We start from the raw sequence: 21,650 nt of genomic DNA, 5'->3' as shown, positions 1-21,650 counted from the left end.
GTGTCCTATTTTATGTCAGGTATACCAAAAATATATGTAAACCACCACATATGCAGTCTACATATGCAGTCTATACTATGAAGCGAAAAACAAAACTGTTTTTTTCTTGTTTTAAAACCTACCGCTTCCTCTTAGGCTGTTTTCAGTTTTAATAAGCATACTGTTACAGAAGTGCCAACATTGAAAGTCTTTCTGTTGTTTCCATGCAGAGAATACTTACATAACTAGATAACATATAAGCCTTGGGTATTGAAATGCATATGACAGTATTTGTAATAAAGGACAGGATTACATTATTTTAAGAAGCTCATTGCATTTGTTGGAGACTTGCGGTCATCTTTGCAGGCTTTACCTGCAAACTAAACAGAATGCTAATCTATCATGTGTGGTCCATAGCCTGTGCAGTAATCATTTAAGTAATGTATGTTGAGCTTGTTTCTTGTTTGCTTTTCATTTTTTACTTTGATCATGTTTACCCCATGAAACAAGTAGATAGTTGTCAGGCAGCAGGTCTTTTTAGGATAAGAAACATTTTTACAAGTGGGGGTATCACAGAGATTGCTACTTTCAGCATGTTACTTGGTACTTTAATAAGGCCAAATGTAAATTATAATTAGAACTGCAGTGCAAGGAGAAGTGGTTTGAGTTGAGTGCCGCTTGTTTTTCTTATACTTGATTTTGAGTGGCATTCCAGTAATGTATTTAAAAAGTAATTTATTTTTTCATGCCTCACAATCTTTTTGTATCCATCTAGATATTAAGTAAGCTGTCATGCAGCCAATGCATTGAACTATTTTTTCTTCTATACTTCATTTTGTCTTGATTGGAGTCTCATAATGATGGTTTGGCACTCAGGGCAGCGTATTTACAGTTTTTGTGGTTTTGAACATAGATCCTCCCCGTTCTAGTTGTCCACACCCATTCCCATTGAACCCACCCATCCAGCTGTTTCCTGCAGCCCCCCTTTGATTTGAAGTCACCAGCCGGCACTGTTGTTAATTCTTAGGTGTTTGTAAAAATAGGTCCATACCAATTACAATTTCTAAAGGAACTAAACAAGGATGCCCACTTTCACCTTTACTTTTTACTTTACTTTTAGAGTCATTTGCTAATTTGACAGAATCATGCTCAAACATTAAAGGTATTCAGATAGGTAAGAATCTAACTTCTAAAATTAAGTTTTTTGCAGATGATATTCTTTTGACACTAAATTAATTTAATAATTTGCTTTCCACTCTTTTTATCCTAATGGAAATCTTCAGAAAAAATCTGGTCTTACTTTTAATGAAAATTTTACCTATAAATCATAATATTAATGATATAGAAATAAGATTTAATAAATACCTAGTCCAAGAAAAAAAGATAAATTATTTGGTTATAACTATCATACAAACATCAAAAAGCAACAGTCGTCAATTACAAAATAAGTCTAACCTCTCTAGAGAATCTTATAAATAAGTGGAATAAATATTTCTTTGCTATGGATGAGAGACTTTCTATAATTAAAATGAGTGTCTTACCAAGGATCCTATATATTGTACAATCATTATCTTTAGCTTCTCCAAAAAGTTTTATAAAAGAATTTCATTCTTTAATATTAAAGTTATTGTGTTATCCTAGGAAGGACAAAATAGCTGTAAGTCATTACATTAGGAGCTGGTCCTTTGGTGGAATTGGTTTACCAGATTTAGAACTATGTTCTTTACCATCTATTATCAAAACAATAGCTGTTTGGACAAATAGTTATTATTATACTGGAAGGATTTCCAAGGAAATTTTTGGATACAATTCTACTCCCTTAAACATTTTAATTATTATTTAATTTTAAATAATTCCTTGCTCTGGTTATTAAAAGAATACTTCATAAATGATTATAATCAAACAATCAACTCAAATTACATCACTATCATATTGAATACCATGAGAAATGTTATCCATAAGAATTCAATGTATACAGCATGTTTTTTTTCTTATTTTTCCAATTGCTTATACTCAAAATACTTTAAATTTATCCACAATGTCCACTTTCAAGGAAAATAATCTGATGGATTGGTTTCAGTTAATGAATAAGGGAAATTTGTATTCTGATGGATACATATTTAATAGACTTGATTTGGGTGAAGACTTGTGGTTGCATGTATAAATTTGTAGACACAATTTGTTGACATGGGCGCCGGAACCATAGATTGAGGGGGCATCCCCCTCTTTTACAGCTCCAAACATCATCTTCACTGAGCTACATAGGCAATTAAAAGCAGCGAGCGTCTTCTTTAAGGATCCATGCATGCATCGCATGCCAAAGCGGAAGTCTACTTACACGCGCATGTGGAATTTACAACTAGCTGTGCTCAGTGGTGTCTTTTTCTTCCTGAACACCCACGTGCGCAATTTGAAAATACATGCGTCTTATTGATGCCATTCAAACATTACTGCTACTGCTGCCGAGCCTGCCGTTCAATTCAGGTAAGGGAATCATTTTGCTGTGTGTGTGTGAGGGGGGGTTGTTACTGTGTGTGTTGCCATCCAAGTAAGGGAAGTGTGTATATCTGTTCAAATCAAGTACAGTACATGCTTCCTTTTTGCTGTCGTTCAATTCAAGTATAAGTGTGTGTGTGTGTGTGTGTGTGTGTGTGTGTGTGTGTGTGTGTGTGTGTGTGTGTGTGTGTGTGTGTGTGTATGTGTGTGTGTGTGTGTCCCTCAGTAGACAGGACACTTAGGTAAGATCAGTTTATCTGCCTTGCACCTACCGAGTACTGAGATAATCTTCAGGCCCTCTGCTCCCATGAACTGAATAAAATTCACAACATGAAAATGAATGAATAGACAATTTTCCATTTCAGAGTAGGGATATAGTTTTATCTGCATTTGTTGCTTCTGGTTGTAAATATTATTGCTACACATTTCTTCTGATATATGATATAAATCAATATTTAGCATTATCAAATGTGCATGTAGCTAATGCACCTAATTGCCAATCATGCTTAAAATGCCAACTTGATATATGAAAAGTAATAAAAAGATTAAAAAAAATGAAGAAATAAAAATCAGTGAGGGACATTTTAATGAGTAATAGTCATTTGAGTTCCATATGAAAATCTGTAGAATCTATCAGGGGAAATTGTGAGCGTACTGAAATGCTTTGTCATGGTTACTTTGCATTCATCCTCTAGTTTCTGTTTAAAATATCCACTTCCAGTTTGATGGATTTTTCAGAGAATTTTATTGCAGTCACATAAGTAGAATTTCACAATCCTTGGGATACTTGGTAGTGTTTAAACATCCAACAACACTTTTGTTTTTTTCAATTAAACATAACAAAGATAGGAGGTGTTACATATGTGTGTAGGCATCTGTGAATTCAAGTATCTGTGCCATATTTATAATTTCCACTGAGAACTGGAAGTTCAGATATCCATGATTAACATTTAAAAGCTTTCTTACAAAAATCAGGAAGGTGAATCAAAAAACACATACATCTATGCATGTCACTAAAATGTGTAAGGAGCCTATGGTTTGAAAACAGCCCAGAGGCAAGCTTAGTCCTCCACTGGCCAAATGCAAAATGAATGTGGGTTTTCATGCCATTTCAATGAATGTGAGTTTCAAGGGCAGAGAAGTTTATTGCTCATGCTAAGTCTGCTTTCATTGTGAAACAGTATCGTTTGCTTAGTAAATGGCTCGGTGTTTGTCTGAAACTCAAGTGTAAAAAAATAAAAGTAAAAGGAAATATGAAAGGGCTTTGGCTGACTAAGTTTGAAATGACTACAAGCTAGGAGCAGTTATTGAATCCCCAAAGACTTAACCATCATGCAGGAAGGTTTTTCCCAAATAATAACTGGTGCCAGAATCATGAATTAAAACTAAACTCCAAAAAATACTTTATCGTATCCTTTGGGAAGTCATCTACTCCAGGGAACTGCCAAATTTACAATGCCCCCTGAGAACTGACCCAGTTGTTTGGCATTTGGGAACTTGTGTGTGCAGAGACCTAACTTTTGATCAAAATGTGCCCAGAGTCATAAGAATGTATTTCTATATTGCACAACTTACAGACAAATTGATTGTGACTAGATCTAGAGATGTTATTGTCCCCCTTTAAAAAGTCCTCTTTGGGCAATCATTTTATATAATGCCCACTTTGGCATGTATCTGTCCAGACCCATGCAACAATTGGAATACCCACAGAGAGACCTTACTAAAAGGATGCAAGTCCTAAACAATAGGTCTTACATGGACCACCTCAAAGATTTCTCACTGTACTCAGTACCCTATAGAGTTCTTAGAGGTGACGTGTTTGGCATACAAGGCATCCTCTGACCTAATACTGATAGACCTATTGAACATCAACAAGTCAAATGGCATCAGAAATACTCAGTCCAGGTATCTAAACTGAATGTTGTGGAGAGATGGATATATATCACAGAGGCTACCACTTTCCAGAACAGAGTATCCATTCAAGTAAAACAGAGCTCATCACTGTCCATATTCAAATGTAACTTGGATCTAAGGATGGGTAATAGAAAATGCACTCCAGGATTGCACATCTTGCCACTAATGGATAGAGACAGTCCCTAAATGCTGCATCCCTTATATGGGTCCCCTCAAATTATCTATGGTATGATCACAGTTATTCTCACTACGGCTAATATAAAATTATCAGCCATAGGATAGGTAAGGCAAATCGGGAAATGTTTATTCAAGCACTAAAAGAGAATTGGCTAAGCTTAAAATACCCTCCAAGTGAACCTATGTTGTGGTAGTAAATAGTTATAAAACATTGCCCTTTTTAGATCACTAAGTGCCCCTCACAACCTCTGCCCCCCCCCCCCCAGTCTTCAACAGCTTCTGGCACCTATGTTTGTTGAACACAAAATTAAAGCTATGTAACCATCGGTAAGAGATTTTATTCCTAACTTAACTGAATTTTTATCTCTTATGGTGCAACAGAAAATATCTGGAAAAGGTCTTTTATTCAAAATTTATAAAGTAATCAAAAATAATTTGAATACAACAAAGGAATTATTTTAGACTCATAAATAATAAATCCCCCAATGATGAGGATAAAAACTAATTTTATCATCATCTAACAAGCTACTTGTTAATTTAAATTGAAATTATTTTCATGGAAGTTTTTACATAGATAATGTTTTACTCCACACAAAACTGAATTAATATCCAAAAATAAGACAGTCTGTTGGAGATGTAAGTTAGACCTTAAAGCTGACTGGCAGCATATGTTTTTGATTGTGTTATACTTAAGCCATATTGCAAGGATATCAATGTCTTCCCACAGGCTTTATATTCTGACAAATTTTCTTTAACTAAATCACTAGTTCTTCTTAATACTCCAATTGCAGAGTGTGTTACAAGATTGAAATATCTGATTCTATGGAGCATAATAACAATTGCAAGGAAAGTAATAACAAGAAACTGGAAGAATGAATCTGCTCCCTCCTTCAATGAATTTTTGAACATTTCAACTGAAGTTTGTCAACTGGAAGTCATTACCATTAAATCAAGATCTGCAAAAATCACTTCATCATCTAATGCTTGGAAAAGTTTAAATGAACTATTAAATAAACTGATTGATATTTTCATGACAACTGATAGCAGATGTACTCCTTAGAATATGTTTTGTTTAGTAGACACCCTTGTAAATAGTTGTTTTATATGTGTTTTTTCCTAATTACTTGTTTTTTATTTCTAGTTTTTCTCTCTCTGTATTATGTCAAATATTTCTTTTTAATTCAAATGTTACTATTTGTGTTCATGTTTAAAATCCAATAAAAACAATTTATATTCTCATACTTTCAAAAATGTAATCAAATTTTCTTTCTACCGACTGTACTGTAATGAAGGAAATCCCAATTTCCCCAAAGTGCAGTAAATTCAAACTTGATTATAATCAAGTAGATGTGTGTGGGTTTGCTTTCAGTGTAAAGAATTCATTTACTCATTTTGTTCAAGTGGTATTTCAGACATTTTCATCCAAATCTTTCCATACAAAATGGTATTCAAATTCATTCTAAGGAAACATAAAGAAGGCTCTTTCATTTAACCTTTTTATTCTAGCTACTGTAGCTTTTTAACCAAAGAGTAAGCCTGCAGAATAAGAAGAGACTTTATTTTAGTCAAAACCTTATAAACATACCCCAGGATTCAGTGAACTCCATGGAAGTTTCACGCAGTGCCTACAGAGTGTTTTTGTGTAAGCAATGTTGTTCAATGTGTGGCATCATGCCATGCATATTAAAGAGGCATGGCATGCATAAGCAAGGTTTCATGGCTTGCAGCAGTGTTTCTGGCCAAGAAACCTCTAATATCAATGTGGATCATACCTCTCAACCTTTTAGTGTAAGAAATCTGGGCAAAGACTAAAATAATGGAGGGACAAAGGCCCAGAAATTGTGACAGATATTAAATATTGTTCTTATAAACTTGGTAAGTACATAGAATAATACAATTTGTGTTAGCATGCATTTTCTAAAGGATATGAAGTATGAAACTCAAATGTATGTTATTATTTATTGACTTCAGTCTTCATTGATTTTCCATAAAACCACACATTTTACAAGGAGCTGCCCAAAAATATGAGGCAAAAATCTGGACAGTTGAAAGGTATGAATTGTGGATAGCATTTCCATGTAAGGGTGCTGGCCGAGAAAGTGGATTGTATGACAGCACAGCAATTGCTCTTCCCTTTCTTGAGTTTTCTTCATTAAAATTTGTTTGGGGCACTGCCATAGATTGTTTTTCATCTGAACTATTTCTCCATTTTTTTTGGGAGGGGGCTAGTGTTTGAGCGATGTGCAGCTTAGCACAAACATATTTGGTCCATGCTCATCTGGTTTGCGTGAAGAGTGGCAGTGCACAAACATAATGAATGGACAACCCAGGTTGCAAACAAGACCCAGATAGCCATAAACATAAACTGGATGCATTCAATTAATACTATTGGCCATAGTGCAAACATGGTAAGTGGTGTTGTACTGTAATTAACAGCAAAAAGTTTACAATTAATATTAAGATAGGGAACATCATGTAAGTAATCTGGTGGCAGCAGGTGTTAATTACAGGTCTGGAATGCAGATGGTCTTGGGTTCTAGTAGAGGGTGAGCAAACTTTATTTTTGTGCTGTGACATTGCAAATTATAGCAATGAAGTGCAACATACATGACTGTTACTCAACCTTCTTGTGGCAACAACTGTAAATGTAGGACTACTGTACACATCGTCCAGGGTTTGAATATAGCATATTCCATACACTTGTAATGTTGTTCCTCTTCGCATTATAGTCACTATCACTTATAACACTTGACATAGTGTAGCTGATATTAATATTTTATGTGTGAGGGCTGACACTAATTTTTACTTATTTATTTATCTATGTATTGTCCATTTATTATCAAAATTATGACTGTGGGTATACTGCGTACTATATTCATGAAAGTACATTTCTGCTATCTGGACTGCCATGGCCTACCCATTTGACTAACACAGTTACAGAAGTGCCTGTATATCAAATAACTTTAAAATTATATTGCTTGACACTGTTTTGCATCACTTACTATTTTGCAAACATATTGCCCAGCAGTGCGCCCTCGATTACTGTGTTTGCATGATGGTGAGTGATGTGTAACATTTTCAAATGTTGCAAAAACCAAAAAGTGCGCACTCTCAGTAAGCACAATACATGCACTGGTAGGAAAACATAAGGATACAAAATGCAATTGTCAGGAAATGTTCATTCTACATTGAGCTTGCTCTATGGTAGTTATGTCTGGTGTTTCTAGTAAGGGAGTGCACTTCTGAGCAGAAAGGTGGGGTGTTCAGGAGTCCAAAGTCTTTAATGGACTCCTAGTTAAGGACCATGGGCCCCGGTTGCTGCAGTGGGACTATTCAGGCTTAGAATACAAGTCTAAAGCCTGGAACAGTATTGCCAAGGCTTTGACCAGGGCTACGTGTATCCCCCCGACTGGTGAACAATGCCAGCATCAAACTGATGACCCCTGGAGGAGGAAGCAGGATACCCTAGACCATTGTATTGGGGAATTTAGTATGAGGGACACCCCACAGATGTGTAAGTATCAATTACAGTGACTAAATATAAGAGTTAAAAGATGAATATAGTCAAGACTGGTATTCATAATGGTATTCTGTTCCGTTTTTTCCCCACAGCTGCCAAAGAACATGCATCAAATGTGAGAAGCCCATGCCACGCATTTGTCAAGGATGTGAGAAGCATGTGGTATGTATGTATCAGAGCAGTACTGTTATTGTAGCATTAAAAGTTAAGGATGGTGAGGGGTGGAGCCTGAATGGCTAACTGAAAGCAGCAGTATTTTAGAGCTCCATTTATCTATTTAAATAAGACAAGAAAAAATATTTTTTCTTCAAAGTTTAAAATCTTATAGATAAAGGACTAATTTACATAATTAGAAACTTTGGTGAAGTTTTACAAATAATTTCCTGTCAAAAAGCTTGGTGATATATTCACTTGTTAAAAAGAGCAACTCAAAGAATTCTCACCAGGATGCTGCCTTAAAGAAGGAACTACAACAGATGGCATCTACCCTGCAGGAGTTGTCTTTGAAGATGGATGATTTTAAAGAGAACCTGGAAAATCTTAAAACAAACAGTCAAAAACAGGCTGACACCCTGTAGGAAATGTTACAACAACACCAGACAAGGATAACAGGAATAGAGGTTTCTCTAAATGACTTAGAAAGCAGACTTAAAGAAGAGGAAACACAGAAATAACTGCCTCTTAAACACTTGGTTGGTTAATAAAGTAGATGACTTGGAAAATGGAGAGGAGAAATAACATCAGGATTTTCAGATTACCTGAAAACACAGAAGGTGAGGATATTATTTCCTTTTTATCAAGCTGGAGCCCTGACTTTTTAAATTTAAAAGAAGGACTTTCTTTTGGCATTGAAAGGGCACACCGAGCTCTTGGGAAACCTGCAACTAACTCAAACTCTCCTCCTAGGTCAATAATTATCATTTTTTTTCATGCTTGGACAAGAAACTGATTTTAAGATCTGCTTGGAGGAAGGCACCTCTAAAATATAAACAGAGCCTGATAAGATTTGATAACGAATATTCATCTAGAATAATGGAACAAAGGAAAAAAGTGTGGCCAATGATAAAGTTTCTGAAACAAAATAACATCAAGGCACAACTTGCATATCCAGCTGAGATAAGAATACTGTATGCCAAGAGATGAGGACTTTTATTGACTTAGAGGAAGCCTCTTCATTTATTAAAACTAATAATGTGATTACTTTACCAGAAGATATGGATTGGATGTCACCTTCTCTCAAGAGAACAAAAGAAACAAATGTCTGGACAGATGTCAAAAAGAAGAAGCAAAAGACTGATACTGTTACAGCCAAATCTCTCAAAGCATCTACTATGATATGAATTGTTTTAACATTACTTTAAAGGACCAATTTTACTGCTTGGAATTTTAAAACAAAGGTAACTAACTACTGGAATCTTTATCTATATTTTTTGAAAATAGATGACACATGAGAGTTTTCACATTAACTCAGGTATGTAAAACAGGGTACTTTTCTTTCACAGAAGGAGGGTTATATAGCACATAAAATATTTATACTGTAAATCAACATACATTGTATATGTGTATTTTCTCTTTTCTTTCTCTCTTCTCTCTTTTCTCATTATTTATTTTAACTGCATCTTGTCTCCCTTTCTAAATTCTCTCCTATTTGCTATACTAATATAGTCTGTATATATTTAATAACTCACTATCTACACATAGATAAATAATAGTCTAAAATAATCTAGTTTTAAGATAGACTAATTGGAATAGTGAACTTAATTAATTTTTATTACAATATTTATTAGATTAATGATAGTCAATGTTATGCTTAGTGGGATTGGGGACGTGTTCGTGATTAACTCTGAGATGTTCCATTCATGTATATATGTCCTTTGAATTATTTCCTTTTAGTATTAACAAATACATAAAAAGGGAGGGAAAAATGTACTGCTGGTTAAGAGAAGTGAATCTTTCTTCACATTCTATTTGTGTTGCCATAGCAACAGTAAACAATTGCTGCAGTTTCTTAGGACACTGAATCAGCGAAGTGCATTTAGCCTCACAGATAACAAATAAGGAAAAGTAATGTTGTTTAGTTATTAAAATGAAAAACAACCTAAACAAGGTAAAATAAATACATAATAGGACTATTTGTATATATTTTATGATTAATCCTCATAGGATTACATATTCCTGGAAACACAACTGAAATGTTCCCAAACTACATGTGCACTGAAATGTAGATGCTTGATTAAAAAGTATTACTCATTTTAACATGGTGATTCCACAAGCTGTCTGCACTGTAAAAGTTACATTTTATATGTGCCTTGAAACTGACAGTCTCTATAGCACATGAAAAGATGCATATTACTTTTTGCAACATGTTATTTTTGCAGTTACCTCTCACTCTGTACAAACTCACTTGACAACTGATAGCTATTCATTTAAAATATCAGTTTAATTATTAAATGTGCCCTTGAATTGCTATTGACATTTAGACAAAATATTATGTGAACTGTAAAATGAATGACTTGAAAGAAGTGAAGTAATGCATAGATTTCAAAGACAGTTCTTGACACTACAGTTTGTTTGTGTCCTTCGGCTTTTCCCAGTTAGGGGTCGCCACAGCGGAACTCCGGTCCGCTAATGATTGGCAGTAGATTTTTACGTGCTGGCTTGCCGGGCCTAACGCACAACCTTCAATGAAGGAACGCCCATTCACGCATGTCACCACACAGAAGACGCTCTAACTGAGAATCGAACGGGCAACGTCTAACTGTGAGGCGACAACGCTACCGCAGCACCACCACCACAGTTAGTTCTTGACACTACAGTAAAAGTAAAAATGTATATTCACAAGGAAGTATTGAAATGTTTTAGCCTTCCAGTTAAAATAGCTTACTGTCAACATTTTGCGATATCAAAAAGTTTGAAGAGCTAGGAAATTACTATTCTTTGTCTTTATAATGATTATTAGACAGATGTTAGACTCTGCTTAGTTTAATGAATTGTGACATATGTTTATGAGGAAAAGTGGACTCAGTTACTCACATTGGACTACACATTCCTGGAAACTCAACTGAAATGTTTCCAAATTAATTGTGAATTTAAAAGAAACTGCCTGATTAATAAGCATAATTTACTTTAACAACCTGAATCCATAAGCTATCTGCTCTATATATGGTACATTATATATGTTTCTTGCATATGACAGTCTCTAGAGCACATGAAAAAATACATATTATTTTTGCAACAAGCTATATTTGCACTAACCATACATTCTAAACTAACTCAATTGGCAACTGACAAGTTATTTATTTGAAACATCAGTCTAAATATTAATTGTGCCCTTGAAATATTGTTGCCGTTTTGACAAAACAAAACCTGCATTGAAAAAGGAATGATTTGAAGAAGTGAAGTATTGTACAGATTTCAAAGACAGCTATTGACACTACAATATAAGTTAAAATGTATACATGCAAGGAAACATTGAAATGCTTTATACTTTTAGTTAAAATAGCTTATTGTTAACTTTTTGCTTTATCAGAAAATTTAAAGAGCTAGAAAATTATTTCTAATTTGTCTTTATAATGGTTACTAAAGTGATGTTAGTCACTGACTTGTTTAATGGATTACGAGTCATGTACAAGATGGACTACTGAATGTTATTTCTGTTTACCTATGTTTGCTGAATTTCTTTTATTAGTACTGATTTAAAACAAGGGAAAGAAAGGGAAGGGAAATCTCTGTTTTTGGTCAAGGGAGGAGAAGCTTAAGAGTATTCTAACTGCCCCGAGAACTCTTTAAGATGCTCTAAATACTATTTAATACTTAAGGTAAGTCTTGATTACCATATAGGTACGTTCACATTCATTCTAGACCTGATGTGATTACCCATTCTGGGAGCAGGAGGTGCCCTATGCAGGATGGGAATTGTCAGGGTGACCATAGTTCATTCCTAGACTCTGCTTTGTAAATCTATAAATATGTAAGAGCACTGCACACTAGAATGTAGGGCACCTCTACTCAGAGTCAGGATACCACTGATAAGTCATGTCTTTCCATAAGTGTAAGTTGAAGTTGGTGAGCTGAAGAGTGGGAAAGTAAAGGAAGACAGTACACCTACAGTAAATTCATATTTCAATGGTAATCACTCATTGTCTCCTGTAGAGTCCTTTTAGTCAAATTATTTTAAAAATAATCTATTTGTTGTGGGCTTATTTAGTGTATGCTCCTCTGTTGTATTTAATTTATCCAAAATGACATATCTGACATGTTTGGGATCTCTTAAGGGTAACTAAATATTGGGTATTTTCTAAGTCAACATAATAATTGTTTACACTATTAACATTCCATTCTAATATATAAAATACTATAGAACAATAATAGAATAATATAGAATTTCATATCTCTTTTAAGAAAATTCCCCATATAATAATTTAACATATGGAGCTCAGTTGATATTGTTGGTTAAATGTATGAGTGATAATCCAATAGATCTATCTTTATCTATTGGATTAGGAATGACATTAATTCCATGTTTAATGGGAAATTCATATTTACTTGTATTTGATACTTTAGAATTAATGGTTTATAGAAGTACTTTTATAAAGCCTGACCAGAATTTTACCCTACTTATATTTAAAGAAGAAAGAACATTAAATTACACTCCCAAGTTTACACACATAAAAATAGCATCCAATGTTATCAGAGAATATAGTATAACTACTATAATCAAAATAAAAAAAGAAAAAAAGAAAAAAGTTTCTTCCAACAATAACTTGAAATGGATTTAACATTCTTATCATTAAATACTAATGGCTTAAATAATGCAAATAAAAAATCAAACTTACTAAAATATTTAAATCTAAATAAGGCACAAGTAGTATTTCTCCATGAAATGCATTTTAAGCTTAATTATAGCTTTATTTTGGAATCCTAAGGACTATACAGTCTTAGCTCAATCCTCTTATAGAACAAAGACAAAATTATTATCAATTCTCTGGAAGAAAAACATAATCACTCCACAAGTTATTTATAAATATGAATACAAAGAAGGTCTACTAGCATTTGTTATAATTAAATTTAATAACATAGCTAATCTATATTGGTTCCCAGGAATTGGAGCAGAAACGGTTAAAAAACACTTAGATTTTATTTCCAACAATTATAAAGGAAATCTTATACTGGGAGGAGACTTTAATTGTACCTTAGAAGCTTTTGAAACCGCCAAGAAGTCTTTTTGCATAGCAACTATTTCAAAATCCTTAAAAAATGGATTGATTCGTTTCATTTAATAGACACTTTTGATAAATCCTTATTATTTTCCCATAAAGGCCATAGATTTGGAACACAAACCAGAATAGACAAATTATTCGTAGTTCAAGATTTACAAACAAAAATCCTCAACTTCTCAATAGTTCCATGCCCCTTCTCAGATCATGACTCTCTGATAATGAAGCTCCAAATAAAGTTTAAACCCTTAATCCTCTCAAGTAGAATTCCATCATATATCACGAAAATTAAAGAATTCAGACCCTGGATGTTGTCAGAACTACAATTATTTCTTGAAATGAATAATACAACAGAAATCAGTAGAGTCATGGTTTGGGACTCATTAAAAGCGTATTTATTTGGTAAGACCCTTGGCTGGTACAAAAACAAAGTTTGAGAGTGGGAATCTGAATCATTAGACTTGCAAACCAGACTCTTGATGGCAAACTCTAAAAAAAATAAGAATTGTCCAGAAGTCAAAAAAGAAACAGAGGAATTAAATAAAAAATATAATGAAATTCTAACACACAAAATGTTGTCTAACCTTGGAAAAATTAAAAATAAACTCATTAGCCACCTCCCCCAGATATCTACATAACTTATCTACACGAATTAAAATACAATCTAAAGCAAATAACATTAGTAGTATATATCATGAAAAGAAAGGGAAAAAAGTATCAGATATAGGAGACATCCTTGAAGCATTTCAGTTCCATTATATGGAACACTTCAAAAAAGAAGATTTAGATACCAGCCAAATAAACTTAGATATAAACCTTATCAATATAAAAAAAAATCCCGAAAACTTAAAACTAGACCTACAAAAACTTACATCCTACAAAGAAATTGTTGACAAGATAAAAGAAAGTAAATCTAACAAAGCTCCAAGGATAGATGGTATAATTACGGAAATTTGCAAACTCTTCCCTTCAACAGTAATCTCCCTTTTTCATAAAACTTTGTTAGAAGTCCAGTCAGAAGCAAAAATACCACCCTCATGGAAATATTCTCTCATAATACCAATTCTAAAAGATAATAAACCATGATACCTTTGCACCTCATACAGACCTATATCATTACTGAATAATGATTACAAAATATTCATGTCAATCCTAGCTAACAGAATGAAAATCCCACTTTCAAAGACAATTAATAATGATCAAACTGGATTTTTATATAACAGGCACACACATGATAATATTAAAAGGATACTTACTCTTATAGATTATGTGAATAAAGAAGATGGACAAACACTTGTAATTGGATTAGACATAGAAAAAGCCTTTGATTCCCTCAACTGGGAATATCTATTTAAAACTTTGGCATTGTTTGAATTGCCTCCTCCCTTCATCTTATTACTAAAAAAACACATATATATATATATATATATATATATATATATATATATATATATATATATATTAATAACTTAGCCTACATTAAATTAGGTCCTTTCACCTCAGATTCTATCCATATAACTAAAGGTACTAAACAAGGATGCCCCCTTTCTCCTATTTTATTTGCTTTGGCTATAGAAATACTTGCAGAAATAATACGCAATAATCCAAGAATAAAAGGAATAGAAGTCTATGACCAGTACATATCTAAAATAATGCTTTTTACTGATGAAATTTTATTAACACTATCAAACTCCAGAGAGTCATTCAGAGAGCTAGAAGAAGTAACGGAGAAATTTTATAAGATTTCAGGTCTATACTTTAATAGATCAAAATCTAAATTTCTATTTTTAAATAAGAAAAAAGACCTACAAGTTACAGATAAATCCATCATAGGAAAACAAGAACTTACGCTAAATTATTTAAGAATAGTGTTATGCAAAAATATAAATAAAACAATATTAATAAATTATAAAAACATTACTGAAACAATAAAAATATATATAAAAAGTGGAACAAAATTATATTAACTTTTGAAGACAGATTGCAATTAATAAAAATGGTCTTATTGCCAAAAATACTATATGTAGCAGTAGCAATACAGTTAATTCCTGAAAGATGCAGTCTTAAAGAAATAAACTCATGTTTAATAAAATTTTTATGGTATCCCAAAAAGAATAGAGTAGCTCTAACTCATCACATTAAACCCTGGAAACAAGGAGGATTGAACTTCCTAGAAATAGAAACATATATAAAAGCATCTGTGCTTAAAACTACAATAGACTGGATAAACCCAAATTATTTTGTCAACTGGAAAGAATTAACAATGGCTATATTAACAAACGAATTTAATCTGTTAAAAAAATTTTAATAGTTGACAAATCAAACAAACCCTGATACATACTATGCATAAGTATACAATATAATATAACTAAACCTTCTAAAACAACACCGATAATTCATTACATCAATTCCTTTAGGAAACTTATCAATGCAAACATAGATCTAAAACTTTGGTTTGACCTTTTAACCCCATTTACCATCACAAAGAACTTTCCTCACAAAATATATAGGGAAACAACAGCCTCCTGGGAACAAAATAGATTCTTATGCTGGTTTCAATATGTAAATAAATTAAATGTTTTAGATATACATATGATAAAAACTGCTTACAATATTCCAACACAGGACTGGTTAACCTTACAAAGCATTTTAATTTACACTCAAGATTTATGCAGATTAATTAATAATTCCTCATTTAAAGATATTCCAAATCAAATAAGTTTTCTGTATGAATTTATATATAATAGTTGTGAAAAGAAAATTTCCATTTCAAATCTACATAAAGAGTTAATAACATATAAAACAATTCCCAAACCATCATATTGGAAGTTCTTAACAAAAGGTCAGTCATTGCAGTTAACAGAAGAAATTAAAAGTAACATCTTACTATCAGTTAATTACACCTCTAACACACAGTACTGGAAAATATTTAACTGGAAATACTTACATAGAGCATTTTTAACACCAGATAGAATTAAAAAGATCAGTACTACTAAAAATGACTTTTGCTGGAGGTGTAAAAAGTCAAATAAAGCAGACTGGATTCATAATGTTTATGACTGTAATAAAAATAAATCATATTGGAATGGAATCCATCATTTTTTACAAGCTTTATTTAATGAATCCTTTACCTTAACTAAAATATTGATAATGCTAAATGTAAACGAAGGTCCCTACCTGAATAAGACAAATATGCATTTCTTATGGACAATATTTGCTATATCTAGTAAATGCTTAACCAGAAGGTGGAATTAAAATGTACCCCTGACCTTGGAAGAATTCTACACTTTACTGAAGACAACTGCATTGGTGGAAATAAAAATCAAAGAACTACAAATCTATCCCAGGCCATTGGTAAATAATCCTTGGAAGAAAGTTATATCTTTGTTGGACACTCTGCAATAATCAATATTGTATCTCTGATAACTGATCTGTTAATTCTATATTTAATAACATACAGTGTATATAATTGAAAGTCAGGCTATTGTAAATATTGTATATAGTTGTTTAAAATGATATTTAAAAATATTATGTAAATGTTATTTTAATTGAAAATAAAAAAATATTTGAGAAAAAAGTTAAGGATGGCTTAGTTGGTATTTAATACAATTGTATCAAAATGAGCATTCAAATCTCAACAGTAAAAGAAAGTATGTATGCCTTAGTCTATAGCACAAAGCAACAGTTCCATAGTCTCAAATAACAGTGAGCATGCATCTCTAAACTGTAAAAGGAAAGTATGCATACAGTAATCTATACGACAAAATAACATTACAGTATTAGAAAGTAGTCAGCAGTTCTGGACTCAAAAACCACACTTCCCAAACATACAATACTGTTAGGTTTTCATCATTATTGCAATGTAACTTTAGATCTCTGTACCAGTGGCACAAATGGCCTGATGTAAACTGTAGTCAGTATAATTTGAACACGCATATGCACACATCAAGAATTGCTATCTACAATCTGTAGTTGAGTTACTACTATGGCACAAACAAGGATATATTGCTTTTGCTACTTCCCTTGTTTTGTATCCTGCCTGTTGTTAGTATTTCACATCTGTAGACTGTTTTATGTTTTTCCAGTGGGTAATACTGACTGGCTACCTTTACTGCTTTATCTGGAAAGAGTTAATTTGTAGTTATGTAATACTTATGTGTATTATCGTTCTGTACGCTTTTAGGACACAAACAATTTCAATGAGGTGGAGACTCCCATTCAGTGATGCAGAGAACAACATAGTTCTTGGTACTTTCCATCAACATAGGGTATTTCTGCTGGGAAGGTACACAGGCCACAATTATAGCAGCAGATTGTTGAGAGCATCAATTCTGTGGCAGCCACAACTGAACCTATGAACACGTGCACCACAGGGCCACTGACATGATTACCACTCTAGGAAGGCGAGAAGCTACACTTACCTAAGACCAAAGGGTAACCAGGGAGAGCCTGCTACAGCACCTGAGTTCCTGGTGAATATCTTCCATCATGAGAGCTCACAGCAAAGTGGAACTCAGTATGTCCTTGACATGGGCACCACTCCTTCTGAGTCCGAAGAGGAGCTTCCAGGTAGGCTTTGTTATATGACCAGTTGAATATTGTTGTATAGTAAAACAATTGACATAAATGTTATTTTTGTGTCACGTCTTTTTTTTTTTTTTTTTTTTGGGGGGGGGGTGGACTGAAGATTGCTACAGTTATAAGCTTAGATTGGAGCTGTCAGCCATGTTCTTGTTAAAAGTAGAGTTAATGCAGATATAGAGGAGAACATGTATTACCCCCTGTCTTACTGTTAAATGCAATGATGTTGCCCTTACCTCTTGCTTAACTTCTTTCAGGACCATCAGGAATCCAGCAAGATATGCCTTCTGTAGATGGTAAGCCAAATAAATGTATGTCAGTACTGTAGATCAATTTAAAGAAACATTATAGTGTGCCATTTTAAGCCTGTTGCATATATTGCTGTACTGTGTGTAATAGTGGTAGCACTGTTAGATTTTTAGCATATATTGCATCATAGTAGTGCAGGTATTAATGTATTCCTGTGTTTCTTCCTTTTTATCACAGGTGATTATGACAGTGGGAGTGTGGGCCCTGTGCCACCTGATGTCAGTGCCTCAGCAGACACTGATGATGATGATGGCCAACCTGAGACACAGTCAGGGGGTGCAGAGGTTGAATCTGACACAGAGATTGACATCCAGCCATCCCCTTCATTTTCCCTGGATACAGCCAGTAGGCCTACACCTACGCAGTTCACTGAGCCTACAGATATTGGACAGGTGGGGAACAAGGACATTGATCAGGGAAGTGTGACTAGCACTGCTTCAGTGCCTGTTGACTCTGGCCATAGCCAAAGTCTGGGAAAGGTGCCACACAGGAGGGTTGATGGGGTAGTCTGAGGGAGGTTGCTGTCTCTCTCCACCTGGTGTAGGTGTCTCTACCTGTGTCATGGAACATATAGGGTCATAGGTTCATAGGTTGGTACTAGGCTATTGGCCCTAGGGCCTATACAAGCCTAGCCATAACAATTCCCTGGCTATTTCTTCCCACAGTATTTACTTCCCTGGACCCCTGACTATGTTTAGGGCCATCAAGGAAGCAGAGGTATATTCTGAAAGGTGCTCCAGACAAATGCTCAGAGTTGTAGATGTGTCATAGGCTGACATGTGTGACTGCCTCCACCATGTTGCCAATGCAATGGATTGGATGAATGAAACATTGGAATGAGCAGTGTCTGTGATGGAACACCTGATGAGAGGGGAATGGTGTCCTCATGAGTGTAGGTCAGCCACAACATCTGTTGATAGCCAACGTGGCCATGTCCAATTACACTCTCATAGTGGCAGTACTTCTACTGCCCCATTGCTGAGAGTGCTGTCCACACCCAAACATAGCAGGCCATAGGGTCATGGTTCTGGGCATTCCTATAAAGGGAGCACATCCAGCAGATATCAGTCACATTCAGGTAGCAGTTCTGCATCTGACCTTGGGCGTGGAGGTGCCATTGCAACTACTGGCAGACCAAGTTCTTGTTGTTGTGGGTGATAACAATGAAATGCCAACTCTACTATGCACAGCTCACACCTGTCTGACATACTAAGACATAGAGCTAGCACTGAGCTTGATTGTGTTCATCCAGACTCTCACAAACCACTTTCATATGTTGGACCCCTACAGACACACACACACACACCACACACACACACACACACACAACAGTTACATGGTTCAACCTGCCTGATTCCCTTTCTTACTCACACACACTCACTGACCTTTTGTGTCAGCCTAGACCTCCTGCCCCCCACATGCACACAATATGTTGTGTAAGTGATGATAACTGTGCCATATCCTCCTTTGGATTCAGGTATACAAAAGCTTTGTGTCTGATTCACAGGGTGAATAGCTACATTGGTGCTTAGTATATCTGCATTTGTGTTGTTGAACTGATAATTGTACCTGTCACTTATATTTGCCTTACCAAGTTATACAGGGAATAGCATCATCATTTCACTACTTTGTAGTATATTCTCTTGTAAGGGCTGTTCAGTCAGAAACTGCAATGTGTCTCATTACTTTATAACTATTCTCTTTAATGATTTTCCAGAAAAAAACATATGGTGCACATCATAAGTCACGCCATCACATTCAGATCTCACAATTGTATGACAGCACTCTAGTCAAATCTCATCAGAAGATCAATACAGTATAATGCTCTCTTTTGCATTTACCTCACCAGACACATGCAGCAGCTAGACAGACCACAGGGCTTTCTCATCAAGATAACATAGGGCCTACAAACCATGCCTTGATGTATGTGCATAGATTAAAAGACATGTCACTATAATCTGTCTGGTACTGGATGAGATGACATCTACCTGGTCTCCGGGCTAATTTTTCATCATGCCCTGGTGGGATGACTACATATGCAATAATCTGATATAGCTGATGACATCAGCATTTTCTGTTGAGCATATGGTAATAACAGTGTCCCACATGCTGGTGTAAAATGCACTCTATAATTTCAAGTAACAGCTCACGCACACACACACACACACACACACACACACACACACACACACACACACACACACATATGCACACACACACACACACACACACACACACACACACACACACACACACACACACACACACACATGCACGCACACAGTTGACTGCAATGAGAACAGAACCCCTACCTAAGTACAAAGACTACAGAACACAGTACTTTACACAAGCGCCACAGCACAAGTCAGATTTTTATATGGCTGCAGGTCAACTTATAGTGGATGACAGCAGCAGGCCATGTGGAGAAAATAGGTTGTGAGAGCTGCATGAAATCAACGTGTTGGCTTGTGCAAGTATCAAAATACTGCCAAGCCATGCCATTGGAGATGTAAATGTAGGATAATATGTCTACTCTGCCGACTAGAGACTCACACACACCCCATGTTGGTTGCAGTGAGAACAGAGCCCCTACCTATCTAGGTACACAGACTACAGAACATAGTACTTTAAATAAGCACCATTGCACATGTCTGACTTTTACATGGCTGCAGGTCAACTTATAGTGGATGACATCAGCAGCACCTTTTGGAGAAAAGAAGTTGGGAGGTCTGCCTGGAATGGATCTGTAGGCAGGTGCAAGTATCAAAATACTGTCAATCTATGGGATTGGGGAGGTAACTGCAGGATACACACTTGCTACTGTGGCTAGACACACACACAGTTGACTACAGTGAGAACAGAACCCCTACCTATCTAAGTACACAGGCTACAAAACTCAAAACTTTATACAAGCACCACGTCACAGGTCTGAGCTATATTAGACTGCAGGTGAACTTCTAGTAGATGACATCAGCAGGCCATGTGAGGGACAACAGGTTGGGAGGCCTGCATAGTCACATAGATTCATAGGTTCATATGATACCAGGGTTACCTATTAGAAAATCGAAGTTACGGAACTTCGAATACCATATGGTCAACACCATATGATTGAAGTTCCGTAACTTCAAAATTACAAAAAAAACAAAACAAAGACAACGTACTCTGATGGTTAAAGCAGGGGGGGCAAGCTCCCCTGCACCCCCCACACTCCTCGCTACTTAATATACCAACTCCGAGATCCCACTTGAATGCACTATGGTGCAGAAAGAGAAGATTTCCCTTTCCTGCACTGTAGCATGATATCAGAGTTGGTATATTTAAGTAGCGAGGTGTGGGTGGTGCAGGGGAGCTTGCCCCCTGCCTACACCCTCTACTTTTTCTTTTTTTATGTTCATTTTGAACATTTCGAATTTTCAATTGTTCGATCATTAAAGGTCGATCTTTAGTGATTCAAACAA

This window comes from Protopterus annectens, chromosome 11.part0 (genome assembly GCF_019279795.1).
Source record: "Protopterus annectens isolate FY-2018-M chromosome 11.part0, PAN1.0, whole genome shotgun sequence".
NCBI lineage: Eukaryota > Metazoa > Chordata > Ceratodontiformes > Protopteridae > Protopterus > Protopterus annectens.
Note: the sequence above shows the minus strand (reverse complement) of the source record.